Genomic DNA, 17,680 nt, shown 5'->3' on the forward strand with positions numbered 1-17,680 from the left:
ATACTAGACATGTGGTTCCAGCTCTGGCACCCATCAGTGTTCTGGGAACTGAAAGCACAGTCCTGATTATAAGAACTGCCGCAGTCCGTTCAGAGGCAGAGGAAATATATCTTGCTCCCCTGTTCAACAGATAAGAGAGGAAAGCACTGACCATCTCCTGAGCCAGGTGCAGCTTTTCCTAGGCAAAAAAGAAGACGATCTTGCCACTGTGCTGCATGTCCTGGTAGGGTTGCCAGGTCCCTCTTCGCCACCGGCGGGAGGTTTTTGGGGCGGAGCCTGAGGAGGGCGTGGTTTGGGGAGGGGAGGGGCTTCAATGCCATAGAGTCCAATGGCCAAAGCAGCCATTTTCTCCAGGGGAACTAATCTCCAATGGCTGGAGATCAGTTGTAATAGCAGATCTCCAGCTAGTACCTGGGGGTTGGCAACCCTTCTCACCCATCTAGATAATATGACTATAGAGACCTCTCAGCTTTCTAGAAAGGGACTCACTGTCTGAGTGGAAGGGGACAGAATCAGCTTACTGTTTCTGACAATGAATGGGAGTTCATAACACCCCCCACCCAATCTGCTAGCTTCCTGATCGCCACAGAACACCAACCAGAAAATGCATGGGTTGGTTACTGGGAACTTCTAGCACAACCCTACGAACTTGAACTGGTTGAGCATCACAAAAGAGGTACAGCCCTAATGCAAAATCCAAAACTAGAATTCAGAGCTGAAATATCTTTTATTAAGACCAATCAAAATAACATAACATCGTGCAAACTTTCATTAGGCTGCATGTTTAAACAAAAGGGGTGGCACAAATTTCAGGCCATGTTGTTAAGGCCTCTAAAGGCCACCAACTTAGCTGATAATTTTTCCTAAGTTTCCCTACTTTCAAATTTAATATGGAGCAGGAGACATTATTTTTAATTTGGAGAAAAGTCTCTTATGAGGCCACAGTAGAAAATTTGGGATCTGGGTTTCCAGACAAATGTACTTTGGGTTAATGACCTAGAGGTGGCAGCAGAGAGTAAAGTTAGATGTGCTGAGAAATGTTGAAATCTGAAGAGGTGAACTTCTCATTGTGGTCTAGCACCTTGAGACCTGAGCCAGCTGAATAAATTCCATGTTCCCCATGGTAAAAAAAGGAGCTCGCAGAGCTGTTTTACTACACCTTGTCTGAAAAATGTGTTTTTCTTCCCGCCCACACAAACTTTTTTTTAAACCTCCAGCCTGATTAAAGTTTCTAGAGAACTCAAAAACTCGCATAATGGCCTATGCTATTTAAAAAGGCAAAGGTCCCCTGTGCAAGCACCAGGTCATTCCGGACCCATGGGGTGACGTCACATCCCGACGTTTAGTAGGCAGACTTTGTTTACAGGGTGGTTTCCAGTGCCTTCCCCAGTCATCTTCCCTTTACCCCCTGCAAGCTGGGTCCTCATTTGACCGACCTCGGAAGAATGGAAGGCTGAGTCAACCTTGAGCCGGCTCCTGAAACCGACTTCCGTCGGGATCGAACTCAGGTCGTGAGCAGAGCTTTTGACTGCAGTACTGCAGCTTACCACTCTGCGCCACGGGGATTGTCTTAATAAAAAGTATATAGATTTTAGTTTCGAATTTTTCAAATGGCCTAATATTACTACAACTTTTTTTTTTTAGTCCTGATGCAGTTAACATTGTTACTTCAAGTATTAAGCAGCATGGGCTTTGTCTACTGCAAAGGATTTCAGCTGAGAGAGAGAGAGAGAGAGAGAGAGAGAGAGAGAGAGAGAGAGAGAGAGAGAGAGAGAGAGAGAGAGAGAGAGAGAGAGAGAGAGAGAGAGAGAGAGAGAGAGAGAGAGCGCACTGTGTCGATAGACAATGGCAGCCAATGGCAATTTTCAATGGAATATCCACATACTGTCAATAGGGATGCCAGCCTCCAGGTGGCACCTGGGGATCCTGCAGAAGTACCGCTCATCTCCACACCAAGTCCCCTGGAGAAAATAGCTGCTTTGGAGGATGGAGTCTATGGTAATGTACACCACTGAGGTCCCTGTCCTCCCCAGGCTCCACCCTCCCAATCTCTAGGAGTTTCTCAACCTGGATTCAGCAACCCTAACCCCCACTCCCCACCAGAGGTAAAGGTTTGACAGGTATTGTCATCACAAACCAACAAGCACTGTTTGCTACAAACCTTGCACTGCCCTATTACCAAGAGAGTAAAATAACCTGGCTCTTGGATGGCCAGTTCCTTGTGCCATTCAGTTTCCCAGCACGCATTTCTGTTACTATGGAAATGACGCTATTACTCTGTTCTTATTCGACCCAACTATCCTTAACCGTCTCTTAGAATCAAATAATATCACCTGCCACCCTTGAAAGGGCGCAATATATGCCATCATTATACTGAACTCAATCAAACAATAAAATAACGTGAAAATGACAAAAGGTAACCGGGGAATGTCTTACCAGAACTTGAAAATGTGGAACAGAATAACAGAATCAAACAGAATCTTTAAAAAACCTCACACAGAATCATGATTGTGACCAATGATATTCCTGTTTGGGGACTGTGAACTTTCTTTCTGATTCAATTCCATGTTTTATCTGCATTTTCTTGATAAAATACATCCATTAAAGCATTCTTCAGAAACGCAAGGCATTAATGCTCAAAAGTAGTTGTCCAATAATGATATCACTGATTAATTTTAGGGGTGTTGAACTCCTTTGTTACGAGGGCCATATATGATATAAATGTCACTTGGTCGGGCCAGGCCATGTGTACCATGAAATGTAATGCCAGGTACCAGAGATACAAACTTTATAGAAGAAACAGGCAAAGCCATTTTGAGCAGCCTTCTGGTGCATTTAGACTGAATACTAGTATTAAACTGCTATTATTGCATCTACTAAGATAAATGATGTATATTAAGAAGATATTAGCTGATGAAGCTGCAATTACGCAGTGAAAACGCTCGTGAACATCCGGACGGCGTTACTGTGGACCTTCTCCCCTTTGTTCCATTTTGGGGTCATTATCTGAAGAAACTACCTTGAGATAAGACTTTCACTTACTCTGATAGAGACCTACCTTGAAAGAGACTTTCCAATTCTCCCTTGTGGATTCACTTGTATATATTCTCTTTGATGTTTGCACTTGTTTGTAGATGTTAATGTTCACAATACATGTTTGCATAGTTTGCTTGTGTATTTATTTATCTTGTTTGGTGAGCCCGGTACTAGAGTTTTCCTACCTATCTAAATCTCCAGGTACTAGCTGGAGAGCTCCTGCTATTACAACTGATCTCCAGCCGATAGAGATCAGTTCACCTGGAGAAAATGGCCGCTTTAGCCATTGGACTCTATGGCATTGAAGTCCCTTCCCTCCCCAAACCCCGCCCTCCTCAGGCTCCGTCCCCAAAACCTCCCACTGGTGTTGAAGAGGGACTTGGCAACCCTACCCTCACCTACTACCAGATCTTTTTAATTGGGAATGCTGGGGATTGAACATGGGGCCTTCTGACATGCAAACTGGATGCTCTACCTCTGAGCCACAGCTCCTCCAATATTAAGGCTTCAAACTGGAAATATAGGGAAGCTGAATTTGGATATAACTTCAGAAACGTGAGCTGAGGCAATGTGCAATCACCTAAAATAAATAAAGTGCCTGTCAACAATGAATTCTCAGCATTGCAATGATTTACAATGATCCTGAAATAAGGCCTCTCAAAGGCTTTTTAGATTTGGTTCTTGTAGGTTATCCGGGCTGTGTAACCGTGGTCTTGGAATTTTCCACGGTTACACAGCCCGGATAACCTACAAGAACCAATGAACTCTGACCGTGAAAGCCTTCGACAATATTTTGCTTTTTAGATTTGTCTCTTGGTCACAACCCAACCTTTATTCATTCTTTGCAGAAGTGACGTGATCTATTATTACTGGCCCCGTGATTCTAGCAGCTGGGCTGTCTTATTCTGCATTCAGGTCTTGAAGATCGTGGTTAAATCCCAGCGCTACTTGCCGGGTCAACAATTCTAGCCGTGTCTCCTCTGAACATCTAAGGCTCCACGTCTTTTGGATTGATAGTCTGGAGCACAGCATAAAACCCCAAGGAAGATTTCAGATTTCATGGACAGCTGAGATAAGTTAGTCTCGGTAACAATGATCGGCACTGGCAGGCCTCCGCTTGAGGGAAGCCAACAGTGATGTAGCTTTTCATCACCAGCAGCAGACATATCACTCCTCATATCGGCACAGAAAAGCCACAGAGAAAAGAAAATAGGACTGCAGAAGGAGTCATCTGTGCAAGGGACACCAAAGATGATAGGATTCCTGCAGTTCTTAACAGCAATCTGGAAATCCCAGCACAGTTCTTAATAGAATTCTGGTAAGGAATGAGTAAGAAGGCAAGCTGGGTTTTATTGTTAGGGTTGCCAGGTCCCTCTTCGCCACTGGCAGGAGGTTTTTGGGGTGGAGCATGAAGAGGACGGGGTTTCGGGAGGGGAGGGACTTCAGTGCCATAGAGTCCACTTGCCAAAGCGGCCATTTTCTCCAGATGAATTGATCTCTATCGGCTGGAGATCAGTTGTAATAGTAGGAGATCTTCAGCTAATACCTGGAGGTTAATGAAACCACAGCACCAGCTCATTAATTAACAATAACCATGAAATACCACAATTAATTGTACATCATTAGATGATATAATTGAAAATATGCCAAAACCACAAAAGTATAACAAAATGCACGGTTGCTTCACCCCTGCCAAATCCTTGGTCAAAAAATAATACAGAAGAAAAACGGTGAATCCGCAACGTCCAATAAGTCAACTGAGAAATATGAATTCCAGGTGCAAAGTCCAAAGAATCACAACTAGGAAATACAAAACGTCACTTCCGGATAAGTAGGCGTTTCGCAATTATGATTGCTTCATCAGTTGTAAATGTCCAGTTCTAGTTCTCCTTACCCCAGTGGGGTTATCAACGTGTAAACGGGTACAACGACCTCTGTAATAGATAAACCAAGATCACATATGCACCTTCTTACATATTAAACAGAAGTATTTTTAACATTTATAACGTTTTTTAACACTTTTAACATGTTTCAACGTTTATAAATTTTAATTTTTAAATTTTTTTAAAGTTTACACCGTTTTAACATTGTTTTAACATATTTAACATTTTTAACATGTCAATCAACTAGCCAAAAGATTAATAAGAAATTACCTATGATGACCAGTAGACCCTCACGGTTCCTCAGGCTTCTGCCATAACTGGTAAGGAATGCTAACTCTGACCAACATTTTATTCCAAAGAGTGGTAACAGCTGCGTTACCTGGTTAAGTCAAGACAAAAAAGGAAATTTCTTAAAGAAAACAGGAAAGGTCAAATTCGTTATTAAGACCCAATGGGGTCATAGTTTTGAAGAGATGGATGAACCTCATTTCATTCCTATGCATAATTTTTGCTACGTCCTCGAGGACATGGGGACGCGGTTTGTACTGCCATAGCGCAAAAAAGAGAAGGTCCCTGTCAGAATGAGACTTCTCAAGGTAGTGTCCCGTGAGTGGTGCCTCCAGGGTCTTAGTGTGGATCCTTGTTCTGTGCTCCCCAATGCGGACCTTAAGGGGTCTTAATGTTGAACCGATGTACATTAAAAAACACGGACATAAAATTGCGTACACCACGTTTGAAGAGGAGCAGTTGGTAAACTGTTTTAATCTGAATTTAAAATTGGAATTTGTGGAACCGACTTCCTTGATCGGAAGGGAGAATGCGCACATCGCGCATGCGCCACATTTAAAGTGGCCGTGCGGTTTTGCGTCCGATCTGCCCTGTAAGAGGTCGGTTTTCACTAGAAAATTGCGAACCGATTTAGTCTTTCTTAATCCAAACAGGGGATATTCAACACAACCCAGAACATTGTACAGGACGTGCCAGTGTCTTCGAACAATTTTTTGAATCTCATACGTTAGGTGATTGTATTCCAAAGATGCAAAGATTCTAGATTTACCAGGTTTGCTCTGGTTGGAAGGTCCCAACAGGGTCATCCTGTCTCGGCTCCTAACCCTATTTAGAGCTGATTGTAAGATTTCAGGTTCAAAGCCTCTATGCAACAATCTACCTTTTAGGGCTGAAGCAGCTGTGAAAAAATCAGAGTCAAAAGTGGAATTACGCCTCAACCTCAAAAATTGGCTGAACGGTAAATTGCGCCGCAAGTGCAAGGGGTGATGAGAGGCAAAGTGTAACCCAGCCCCCACATCCGTGGGTTTGCTGTAAGGTTTAATGGCTACCTTGTCCTCCATGTATTGGCCACTGAAGGGGCGCAAGCTGCGCCCATAGCAACTCCCTTGATCTGTATATAAAATTGGTCCTTGTAACGGAAAAAATTATTTTCGAAGAGTGGCCAATACATACATGATATGGTTTGAAAACAAATTGCTCTACAATAATCCTTTTTTCCAGGATCACGTTTTGTTTTATGTTAGGTACATTGATGATCTTTTTTGTATATTGGACTCTGAAAAGATTTACCAAGAATTCTTACAGTGGATCAATACACTTAATACCCACCTACAGTTCACAGGCTCTATGAATTCTTCAGCTATTTCCTTCCTAGATCTCATGGTCTTTAGGACCATGGAGGACAAGGTAGCTGTTAAACCTTACAGCAAACCCACGGATGTGGGGGCTGGGTTACACTTTGCCTCTCATCACCCCTTGCACTTGCGGCGCAATTTACCGTTCAGCCAATTTTTGAGGTTGAGGCGTAATTCCACTTTTGACTCTGATTTTTTCACAGCTGCTTCAGCCCTAAAAGGTAGATTGTTGCATAGAGGCTTTGAACCTGAAATCTTACAATCAGCTCTAAATAGGGTTAGGAGCCGAGACAGGATGACCCTGTTGGGACCTTCCAACCAGAGCAAACCTGGTAAATCTAGAATCTTTGCATCTTTGGAATACAATCACCTAACGTATGAGATTCAAAAAATTGTTCGAAGACACTGGCACGTCCTGTACAATGTTCTGGGTTGTGTTGAATATCCCCTGTTTGGATTAAGAAAGACTAAATCGGTTCGCAATTTTCTAGTGAAAACCGACCTCTTACAGGGCAGATCGGACGCAAAACCGCACGGCCACTTTAAATGTGGCGCATGCGCGATGTGCGCATTCTCCCTTCCGATCAAGGAAGTCGGTTCCACAAATTCCAATTTTAAATTCAGATTAAAACAGTTTACCAACTGCTCCTCTTCAAACGTGGTGTACGCAATTTTATGTCCGTGTTTTTTAATGTACATCGGTTCAACATTAAGACCCCTTAAGGTCCGCATTGGGGAGCACAGAACAAGGATCCACACTAAGACCCTGGAGGCACCACTCACGGGACACTACCTTGAGAAGTCTCATTCTGACAGGGACCTTCTCTTTTTTGCGCTATGGCAGTACAAACCGCGTCCCCATGTCCTCGAGGACGTAGCAAAAATTATGCATAGGAATGAAATGAGGTTCATCCATCTCTTCAAAACTATGACCCCATTGGGTCTTAATAACGAATTTGACCTTTCCTGTTTTCTTTAAGAAATTTCCTTTTTTGTCTTGACTTAACCAGGTAACGCAGCTGTTACCACTCTTTGGAATAAAATGTTGGTCAGGGTTAGCATTCCTTACCAGTTATGGCAGAAGCCTGAGGAACCGTGAGGGTCTACTGGTCATCATAGGTAATTTCTTATTAATCTTTTGGCTAGTTGATTGACATGTTAAAAATGTTAAATATGTTAAAACAATGTTAAAACGGTGTAAACTTTAAAAAATTTTAAAAATTAAAATTTATAAACGTTGAAACATGTTAAAAGTGTTAAAAAACGTTATAAATGTTAAAAATACTTCTGTTTAATATGTAAGGAGGTGCATATGTGATCTTGGTTTATCTATTACAGAGGTCGTTGTACCCGTTTACACGTTGATAACCCCACTGGGGTAAGGAGAGCTAGAACTGGACATTTACAACTGAGGAAACAATCATAATTGCGAAACGCCTACTTATCCGGAAGTGACGTTTTGTATTTCTTAGTTGTGATTCTTTGGACTTTGCACCTGGAATTCATATTTCTCAGTTGACTTATTGGATGTTGCGGAATCACCGTTTTTCTTCTGTATTATTTTTTGACCAAGGATTTGGCAGGGGTGAAGCAACCGTGCATTTTGTTATACTTTTGTGGTTTTGGCATATTTTCAATTATATCATCTAATGATGTACAATTAATTGTGGTAATACCTGAGGTTGGCAACCCTATTTTGTTGTTGTTGTTGTTTTGTTTGTTCTCAGTTCCACTTCCAACTGCTTCAGTTTTGCAGGATGAAATTTTAGTGGGTGTTGTTTTTTGTTTTTGTTTTTTTGCAGGGCACTTTATGGCAATTTACAGCCTTTTTTCCCATCACTGTGAGCCTACAAGATATATGTCAGGGTCAGGGGTACCCCTTTCAACTCAAGAGTGAACTAAACCCAAAGAATGGCTCATCCATGAGGAAAGATGAGGTGTTCACTTTAAATGGAAGATTCAGACGTGTGTGTATAACCTCAATCCAGAGTGGTGTAGTGGTTAAGAACGGTGGTTTGGAGCGGTGGAGTCTGATCTGGAGAACCGGGTTTGATCCCCCACTCCTCCACATGAGCAACGGAGGCTAATCTGGTGAACTGGATTTGTTTCCTCCACTCCTACACACGAAGCCAGCTGGGTGACCTTGGGCAAGTTACAGCTCTGTTAGAGCTCTCTCAGCCCCACCTCCCTCACAGATGCCTGTTGTGGGGAGGGGAAGGGAAGGTGATTGTAAGCCGGTTTGAGTCTCCCTTAAGTGGTAGAGAAAGTCAGCATATAAAAACCAACTCTTCTTCTTCTTCTAGATACCACCTGATGCAGCTCCAATACCTGTACGAAGCACCTGTTATGCTGTGTCTCATTCACACTTTACATTATGAGTATGTACAAAGAAGGGGGGTGAATGAATGTGTGAAATAGTCCTGATTGGTTTCTACAACCCCATTTCCCCCTGACTCCATGACATACAGCACAATCATAAACTGAGCTACACCCTTCTATGCCCAATGAATTCAGTGGAGCTAAAAGGGTATAAGGTTACTTAGGACTGCACTGATAGTGGAAGGGAAGTCCTTGAGACAGCCGCCTGGGGTGTCGTTTGCGCAGTCTCAGTTGGACCACTTCTCAGGACCAAATGATTTTCATCTCCAAGGATCCCAATAAGAGGCCTATTACGAGCGCTAAATTCTTGAAGGAAAAAAAAACTTTTTTCGCAAGAAAAAGAAACAAGCCCTCCCAAACTAATTTCCTGCTGTGAATGAAACCATTTTTCTTAATATAGCGAGCAATTAAAAAGCTTTCTATAGCACCAAAGTAAATGCACTTTACACAGAGAGAATGCAAATGCCTCCAGTGGTAGCATTTTTCCTTTGCCAGCTCTCAGCGAGTGGCCATTTAGCTTTAATTGTTCCTAACAGTGTAGGCCAATTAAGAATGACATCAGCAGAGCAAGGATTGTTCGTTAATCTGTAAAAGGTACGCCAGACAGTTCCTGTTTTGCCGGCGGTGTCTGTCCACATGGGAGAGGATGGGAGAAGGGGAAACATTTAACCAGCTGGAACTCTCCAAGAAATCCATGAATATTAGCAAGCGATCAGTGATAAGCATGATAAATGGACAGCAGTAATGTAACAGAACCAAACTTGGCCAAAGGTGTATTTGTCTGACAAAAGGTACAGGTTCTGCAGAATATCCAGATAAAATTATAAGCAAACGAGAAGCTCACAACCGCACCTTCCTTCAGAGACCAGTATGCTCTTGAATACTTTACGCGTATGAGGCCCTCATATTTATTTGCTTCATTTATATCCCACCTTTCTCCCCAAAGCAGTTTATATTGTTCTCCTCCATTTTATTCTCACAGGAACCCTGTGAGGTAGGTGAGACTGAAAGTCACCCAGCAAGCTTTCATGGCAGAGTGGAGATTCGAACCTAGATCTCCCAGGTCCTAGTCTGACACTCTAACCTTGACACTGCACAGATTCTCTAGAAGCAAGAGGATCAGCAAGAATAGACAAGATGGGAGGTACTGCACCTAAACCTCCCCAGTCCATACTCTGCCATCACCGAGGCCCACACAACCCCTACCAATGCCTCAGCCACACTCAGTGGATAGCCAGAGCCTTGGGCAAAATCCCGTCTCTCAGATTAACTACCAGATAGGACAGTAGGGTTGCCAATCTCCAGGTACTAGCTGGAGATCTCCTGCGATTACAACTGATTTTCAGCCGATCGAAATCAGTTCCCCTGGAGAATATGGCTGCTTTGGCGATTGGACTCTATGGCATTGAAGTTCCTCCCCTCCCCAAACTCCACCCTCCTCAGGCTCTGCCTCAAAAACCTCCCGCCGGTTGCGAAGAGGGACCTGTCAACCCTATAGGACAGACTTGTGGATAAAAAATGGTAAACCTCATGGGCCTGTTCCCAGAGCTCAGGGTTGCCAGCTCTCGGTTGGGAAATACCTGGAGATTTTTAGGGGTGGAGTCTGTAGAGGGTGGGGTTTGGAGAAGGGAGGAACTTCAATGCCATAGAGTCCAATTGCCAAAGTGGCCATTTTCTATCACATGGAGATCAGTTGTAATAAAGGGAGATCTCCAGCCACTACTTGGAGTTTGGCAACCCTATTTGGAGGAAAGGTGGGATACATATATAGTGATAAATAAACAGCTGCCTGCATTGTTAACACAAGGAAGCAATCTTACTTGTGTTAATTTCAAGTACAGCAAGTGCAACGGAGCCTGTATTTACAGCCCTGGAAGAGTAAATTCCCCACACCCTGGTAAGGACATTGAAGAGTAAGGGATTTTGTCGAAGGCTTTCACGGTCAGAGTTCATTGGTTCTTGTAGGTTATCCGGGCTGTGTGACCGTGGTCTTGGTATTTTGTTTCCTGATGTTTCGCCAGCAGCTGTGGCAGGCATCTTCAGAGGAGTAACGCTGAAGGACAGTGTCTCTCCTGTGTCTCTTCAGTGTTACTCCTCTGAAGACGCCTGCCACAGCTGCTGGCGAAACGTCAGGAAACAAAATACCAAGACCACGGTCACACAGCCCGGATAACCTACAAGAACCAGTAAGGGATTTATTTCTCACCTTAAAGAAAGCAGAGTTTTCCTAAAAAGGTGTAAATACTATCATGCACCTTCATTCTCCACCTGACATTCCCATCCAAAGAAGCTAATGGATGACTCAGTATTGTACTCTTCTCACCAATACCTCCATCTTCCTGGCCTTTAACAATGTTTGTGCTTTCTTAATGCCTACTCCCCTTTCAAACAAGTTTCTGAACTTCTCCATCTTTCATTTGTTTCCCCTTGGTTTGAATGCCTGTCCCCATATTTCTTCCCAGTACTTAAGCCAATCTGCTGTATAAGGACCTTTTCAGCCATTACATTCATGTATAGGGTTGCCAACCTCCAGGTGGTGGCTGGAGATCTCCCGCTATTACAACTGACCTCCAGGTGATAGAAATCAGTTCCCCTAGAGAAAATGGCCACTTTGGTAGATGGACTCTATGGCATTGGAGTCCCTCCCTTTTCCAGACCCCGCCCTCCTCAGACTCCACCCCCAAAATCTCCAGGTATTTCCCAGTCCAGAGCGGGAAACCCTATCCGTGTGTATTGGTAGCTCAGCGCCCACGCATATCAGGAATGTGCTCTACCAAGATGCTCCCAATATGTGTGGTCACCATGATGTCTGAACAGTGTGCATCTTTTGTATGTTTGCACAAATGAGAATCTGAAAAATACAGGGGTCGGTTTGTGCAGACCAAAACTTTATGTGCATGCAAAATATACATGGTGCCCATTTAGACAACGTATTGACCACATGCATCTGGAGGATCCATGTGCAGTCAGGAGGTTTCTGGTGTGAATGGACATACCATCTTGAAAGCGATAGTAGCATCAATGGAAGCACAAAACTATCACTCATATGAAACTTACAGAAATGAGAAGAATCTTCTGGATTCACTGCTTGCCTTCTACCATTTATGCATTTTCTATTAAATTATGTATTATTTTATGTAAATGTTCGTGACAATAAAATACGTAACCAAATATGTCGATACTGATGCAACATAACAAATTTTGCTCTATTACTTGCTGACACTTGTTTGCTCAACTAAAATTGATACAGAAATAATATTTTAGCTAATTTAGTATCTCAGTTTTACATTGCATAATATAATCTATTAAACCAAAGACGTTTACAGGGAATTGGCTTAAATCCTTATGTGGTTGAAAGTAGCATCCATGGGATTAATGGCTTTAAAGTTAATTGTTTTTGCTAATATTTTATGTGAAATGTCCTACTCAGCAGAGGTAATGTAACATTTTGCTCACTAGGGATTTTGAGCCAGATTCACTGAAAGCACAGCCCACTGAATTCATTACAACTTCCCATGCTGATGTCAGCAGTGAATCTTGAATATTGCTGGTTTCAGGAAAGACAGGAAAAATCTTTGAGCTGTGAAATTTGGCCAGAAAGGCAAAGTAATGGGGGGTGGGGGGTGGAATAACTACCAGGAATAGAGATATTTCAAAACTAGAGTTGAAGATAAAAACAGTGGAGCTGGGCAGAGAAATTTGAAGACATATTTGGTTCTGGCAAAAGAGCAGTACATTTCAAGTATATCTGTTCAGCTAGGAAATCTCAGTGGGCTGCTGAACATCTTGCTTAGCATGACTTAAGGTAATTCTGTGCTAAAAGAATTAACCCATTTTGTTTGTTTGTTTGTTTTGCCAAATATGAAAAACTGCCTGTTTGAGGCTTTTCTCCCCCCAACCCCCATCTTGAAAGTTTCATTCTGTGTTCATTTAGCTAAAACTTGTAATGTAACTATGCCGTTCATCAGCATGTCACATTGCGATGATTCCACTATGGAACCATATCCATCCTACAATATTATCTACAGTATCACCAATATCACATGGCATCATTTACAGAAACCATGGCCAGTTATGAGATTTCAGAGGTGGTTACTGAGTTGGACTGCGCTAGCACGTAGGCCCCTACAAAAGATGGGTTTTAATTCGCCGCGCTGGGTTTTAATGTTTACTGCTTTTATTTTCTCTTGTATCTTGGTTCAAGTTCTTCAGTCATAGGAGCATAACAATAAAGGAAAGGATTTCAGAGGTGTCAGCAACTGTAACAGGTTCTTTCTGTTGGGATAAAGCGACCATGCGTTTTCGCTTGTTGAATCATGGCTTGCAAGTGAGTAGCAGAGTTTCTTGTTAGATTAAAGAGTTCTCCAGCTGATTCTTAAAATTGACTTTTTTAATGTTAAATTTGTGCCTATTAATTCTTAAAGACTGACCTGTTTGTCCTAGGTGGACAACAGAAGGATGCTGTTGACAGATGATTGCATATATCACATAGGAGGGTCTGGTTCCTGGGTGAATGTCTTAGATGGATGGTCCATTGTCTTTCAGATTAGGAGGATGCCTGTAAGCAAGAAAAGGCCTACCACCTGCGGTTTGTGAGAAAGAAGTGCAAGTATCCAGGGTGGGCTGTAGATCATTCATGACACATTGAAGTGATTTTAGCTGGGAACTGTAGTTGACAAGAAATGGTGCACTCTTTGGGCCCACCCTGTAGTTAGGGCTGCCAACCTCCAGGTGGTGGCTGGAAATCTCCTGGGATTATAAATGACCTCTAGGTGACAGAGATCAGTTCACATGGAGAAAATGGCTGCTTTGGAAGGTGGACTCTATGGCAGTGTGCCCAAGTCCCTCCCCTCCCCAAACCTCACCCCCCTCAGGCTCTATCCCCAAAATCTCCAGGGGGTCTCTGCTCTTCTTCCTATGAAATTCTTCCTCAGTTCAAGGACACAATTTCTGGGTTTGTTTTGTAACATAAAGATAGAAATTTGGGGGGACACACTTAAAAATGAGGGACACATTTCCTTAAATTTCCTTGGAAAGTATCAAAAGGTTTTTAGTAATAACTGAGCATGTTTGACATTCTACATCAATGTAGAAGCTTCCTAAGCAGAGTTTTCCATATGTGGTAAGAGGTAGACCAAGGAAACGTGGAGGGGACAGAGAGGGGTTGCCCAGAGATCTCTAGTGTCAACACTGTGGCACATAGGGAAATTTACCAAATTGGGGGTGCGACTGAGAAATAGGTACCAAACAAAAATAAGTTCCAGCAGGGAATCTTCTTATTAGCAAATTCAGGAGCTGCTGGTGCTCTGAAGCTATCTGATGAAAAATGTATCATACATCTCTTCATGCTCCATCTCTTTCGGACAGCAAACTGCAATTATTCTTCCTTCCCAAGTCCTTCAAAGGATGCCATGCAAATCAATCTTATCTCGCTATATTAGCTCTCGGAATATGTTGCATCCTCTCTCCGATCCCCAGACATATACCAGCTACAGCAGCTCATCCCAGAGAAGAAATACTAATTTCTTTCTGTACATGGCTGACTGGCCTCCAAGAATTCCCTCCAGAGACCAAGGTCAAAAGTGCGCCGAGAAAAGTGCAGGAAACCTATTACATTTGCTAGGAGCTGGCAATAGAAATGCTGTAGCGCAGAAGTACTGACTGGACGGGTATTATATTAATACATCGCAGATTAGTATTGCCCTGACCTGAAACTGAGCAAATGGCCTGGCTGAGGTATTAGTTCAAAAATATGTTGCTTTTATAGAAGCGTGAAAATTAATATCACTCCACTGTGTGCTAATAGAGTGCAGTAATATACCGGAGAAATTGGGTGAGGTAAGCCTTTTTAATTAACAGCAAAAAGACATCTCTCAATTTTTGTATCATATGTAAAAGGCACACAGCGCATTCCCGAGATTGGGGGCTGAATCGCCTTAGGAGGCGCCGTGACCCCTACGCCAACGTCCATGCCACTTGCACCATGTAAACGGGCACGGACGCTGGCATAGGGCCGCTTGCGCCAGCCCTCCTGGACAGCCACGGCAGCGAGGCTCTAGGACGCCGGCATCCTTCTGGTGCAAGTCCTCGCACTGGCATCCCAGAAGGCCTTTATTTATTTATTTATTTATTTCAACTTGTAGCCCGCCCTCTGCCCTGGCCAGGGCAGGGCTCAGAGCAGCTAACATCAAATATAATAAAATGCAATGGAATAAAACCACAACTATATAAATAAATCAGCTTTACATTTAAAACCAGATTCCTATTGATCAGTTGCCGCCGATTTATCGAGCACAGTGAGCTGTGGCTCACGAAAGCTCATACCCTACCAGAAAATATTTTTGTTAGTCTTTAAGGTGCTACTGGACTCTTGCCCTTAACTAACTAACTAACTAATTTCAACAGTTTTCTGTAGTGAAATTTTAATCTTTTGATGACTGGCCTGATCCTCCAAAATGAGATGCGTCTATGCATTTAAATAAATCACTTTCTCCCCTTGCTATCTGCATCTTTATTCTAATAGGTGATACACATATAATCTGTTTAATTTGGGTTCAGTGGTACTCCCTAGTCAATGTGCATAGGACTCAAGCAGTTGGTTTAGGAGAAAGTATTTTGTTCTATGCTATGGCTTTTGGTCTCTGAGACCAGAGTGGCTGCTCAGACGCATAAGCATATAGGATGGCTTGATTAATTGAATGTGTAAAGCCATAGACCATAACAATAACATCTGAAGATAAAAATAGCGCATAATGGATTGTCACCAATATTACTTCCAAGGCAAGCCTTACCATGAAGCAGGCAGCAGCTTTCAGAGGGAATGCTATTTTCCAATACTCAGCATCTATATGCATTGGTCATTTTAAAAAAAATGAATGGGGGATTGATATCATGTTGACATTTTGATTCAGGTGCTAAAAAGTCTAAATCCAACCCTGATAAGGCAAGTGAAGCAGGCTCAGTTACAGATAATCGTATCTTTCATAAGCCTAAAGAAGAGTGCTGAGCAATTCAAAAGTTTAAAGGGATTAAGTTAAAGCATAAAGGGATTAAGTACAAGAAAACAAGACAACATCCAACCAAAGACTACAGAAAAGCAAGCAGAGATAAAGGTAAGAAAAGGTGGGAGAGATTGTGGCAGCAATCCTGGAGAGGGGGCCGAAGCTCCTTAGGAGCTGGTGCAACCCCACGCCAGTGTAAGTGTCCATTTATCCTGGGATAACAGGCACTTATGGCATCCCGGTGGTAAACAAGCTGGCACCAGGGAGCCGCAGAGCTGTGCCGGGCCCCGCTGCCAACACAGCCACACTGGCAGGGAATTCCCAGAAGAGAATGCCCACGCCAGCTTGGGGGATGTTCCCAGAGCGTTCCTGGGGATGGAGCTGCCTTTAGGCAGCCTCCTAACCCCTTCTGCTCTCGGAAAACACCCCCTCGAGAAGTGGTGTTGCTATACCACCTTTTTGGGAAAGTCTTGCTTTCTTCAATGGGGGCATTTTTGCATTTAAAATTTTTACACTGCTTTTAACTTTCCTTTTGGCAGCTGGGAAGCCTCTGAGGAGGCAGCACAGTTGTGTCGCCCCCAGCCACTGTGGATCTGCCCCCCCTTCAGGAATGGATGTCCATCCCCTTAGCCTAGTGATTTCATCTGAACCAATTGTTTTCATCTACTTTCATCTACTCCTTCCCATATTGATTTGTCTGCTGAAAATTGCATTTCCTGTGTATTAACAGGGATTTCCTGGGTGCATTTAAGTGCACAAGACAGGCTAGTTATTTATTTTATTTTAAACATTTTTATGCCACCTTTACACCTGATTAGGGCCCCCAAGGTGACAACCATGAAACTATTAAAGCATCTGAACATTAAAAACAGCATTTAAAAATATAAAATACTTCAGTTAAGCCACATAAGCATGCAATAGCTAAACCAGGTTGGAAGGTCAGTAACAATTTATTAAGGGTATGCCAAATAAAACAAAAAAGTCATCACCCACTGGTGGAAGACAACAATAGAGAGAGGCAGATGAATCACCCTGGGGAGGAAGTTCCAAAGTTTTGGAGCCATGACTGAGGAAAGCCCTTTGTTGGGTTGCCAACTGTCCTAGATTAAGATGGTGAGGGCACTGAAGCAGGACCTCCGAAGATGAATGGAGTGAACAGGTAGATTCCTAGTGAGGCATTGCCACTGTCCCCTCATAAACCTAGAACAGTCACCCATGACATGACACCCATGGGCTCTATCGCACTTGCCAGTGGTTTTCCTGGAGCCCATTTGCCCATTCCCTGGTGTCTTAAAGCAAACAGCCACTCCTAGCTGACTTGGGCCTCATGGCAGCCATCTTGTGATTGGCCTTGGCCCCCATGGCAGCCATTTTGTGGTGGTGCCTAAAGATATCCAAACGTACCCACAGACTAAGCAATATTGAGGATCCGTACCGGCCTAGAGTATGCCTAATGCTCTCCAGCAAATGCAGATTGCAGGAAGATCAGTAATAGTTAGGGTTGCCAGGTCCCTCTTGGCAACCAGCGGGAGGTTTTTGGGGTGGAGTCTGAAGAGGGTGGGGTTTGGGAAGAGGAGGGACTTCAATGCCATAGAGTCCAGTTGCCAAATCGGCCATTTTCTCCAGGAGAAACTGATCTCTATGGGCTGGAGATCAGCTGTAATAGCAGGAGATCTCCAGCTAGTACCTGGAGCTTGGCAACCCTAGTAATAGTGGACATCAGGAAAGTTTGTCTGCC

This window comes from Euleptes europaea, chromosome 4, assembly GCF_029931775.1.
Source record: "Euleptes europaea isolate rEulEur1 chromosome 4, rEulEur1.hap1, whole genome shotgun sequence".
Taxonomy (NCBI): Eukaryota; Metazoa; Chordata; class Lepidosauria; order Squamata; family Sphaerodactylidae; genus Euleptes; species Euleptes europaea.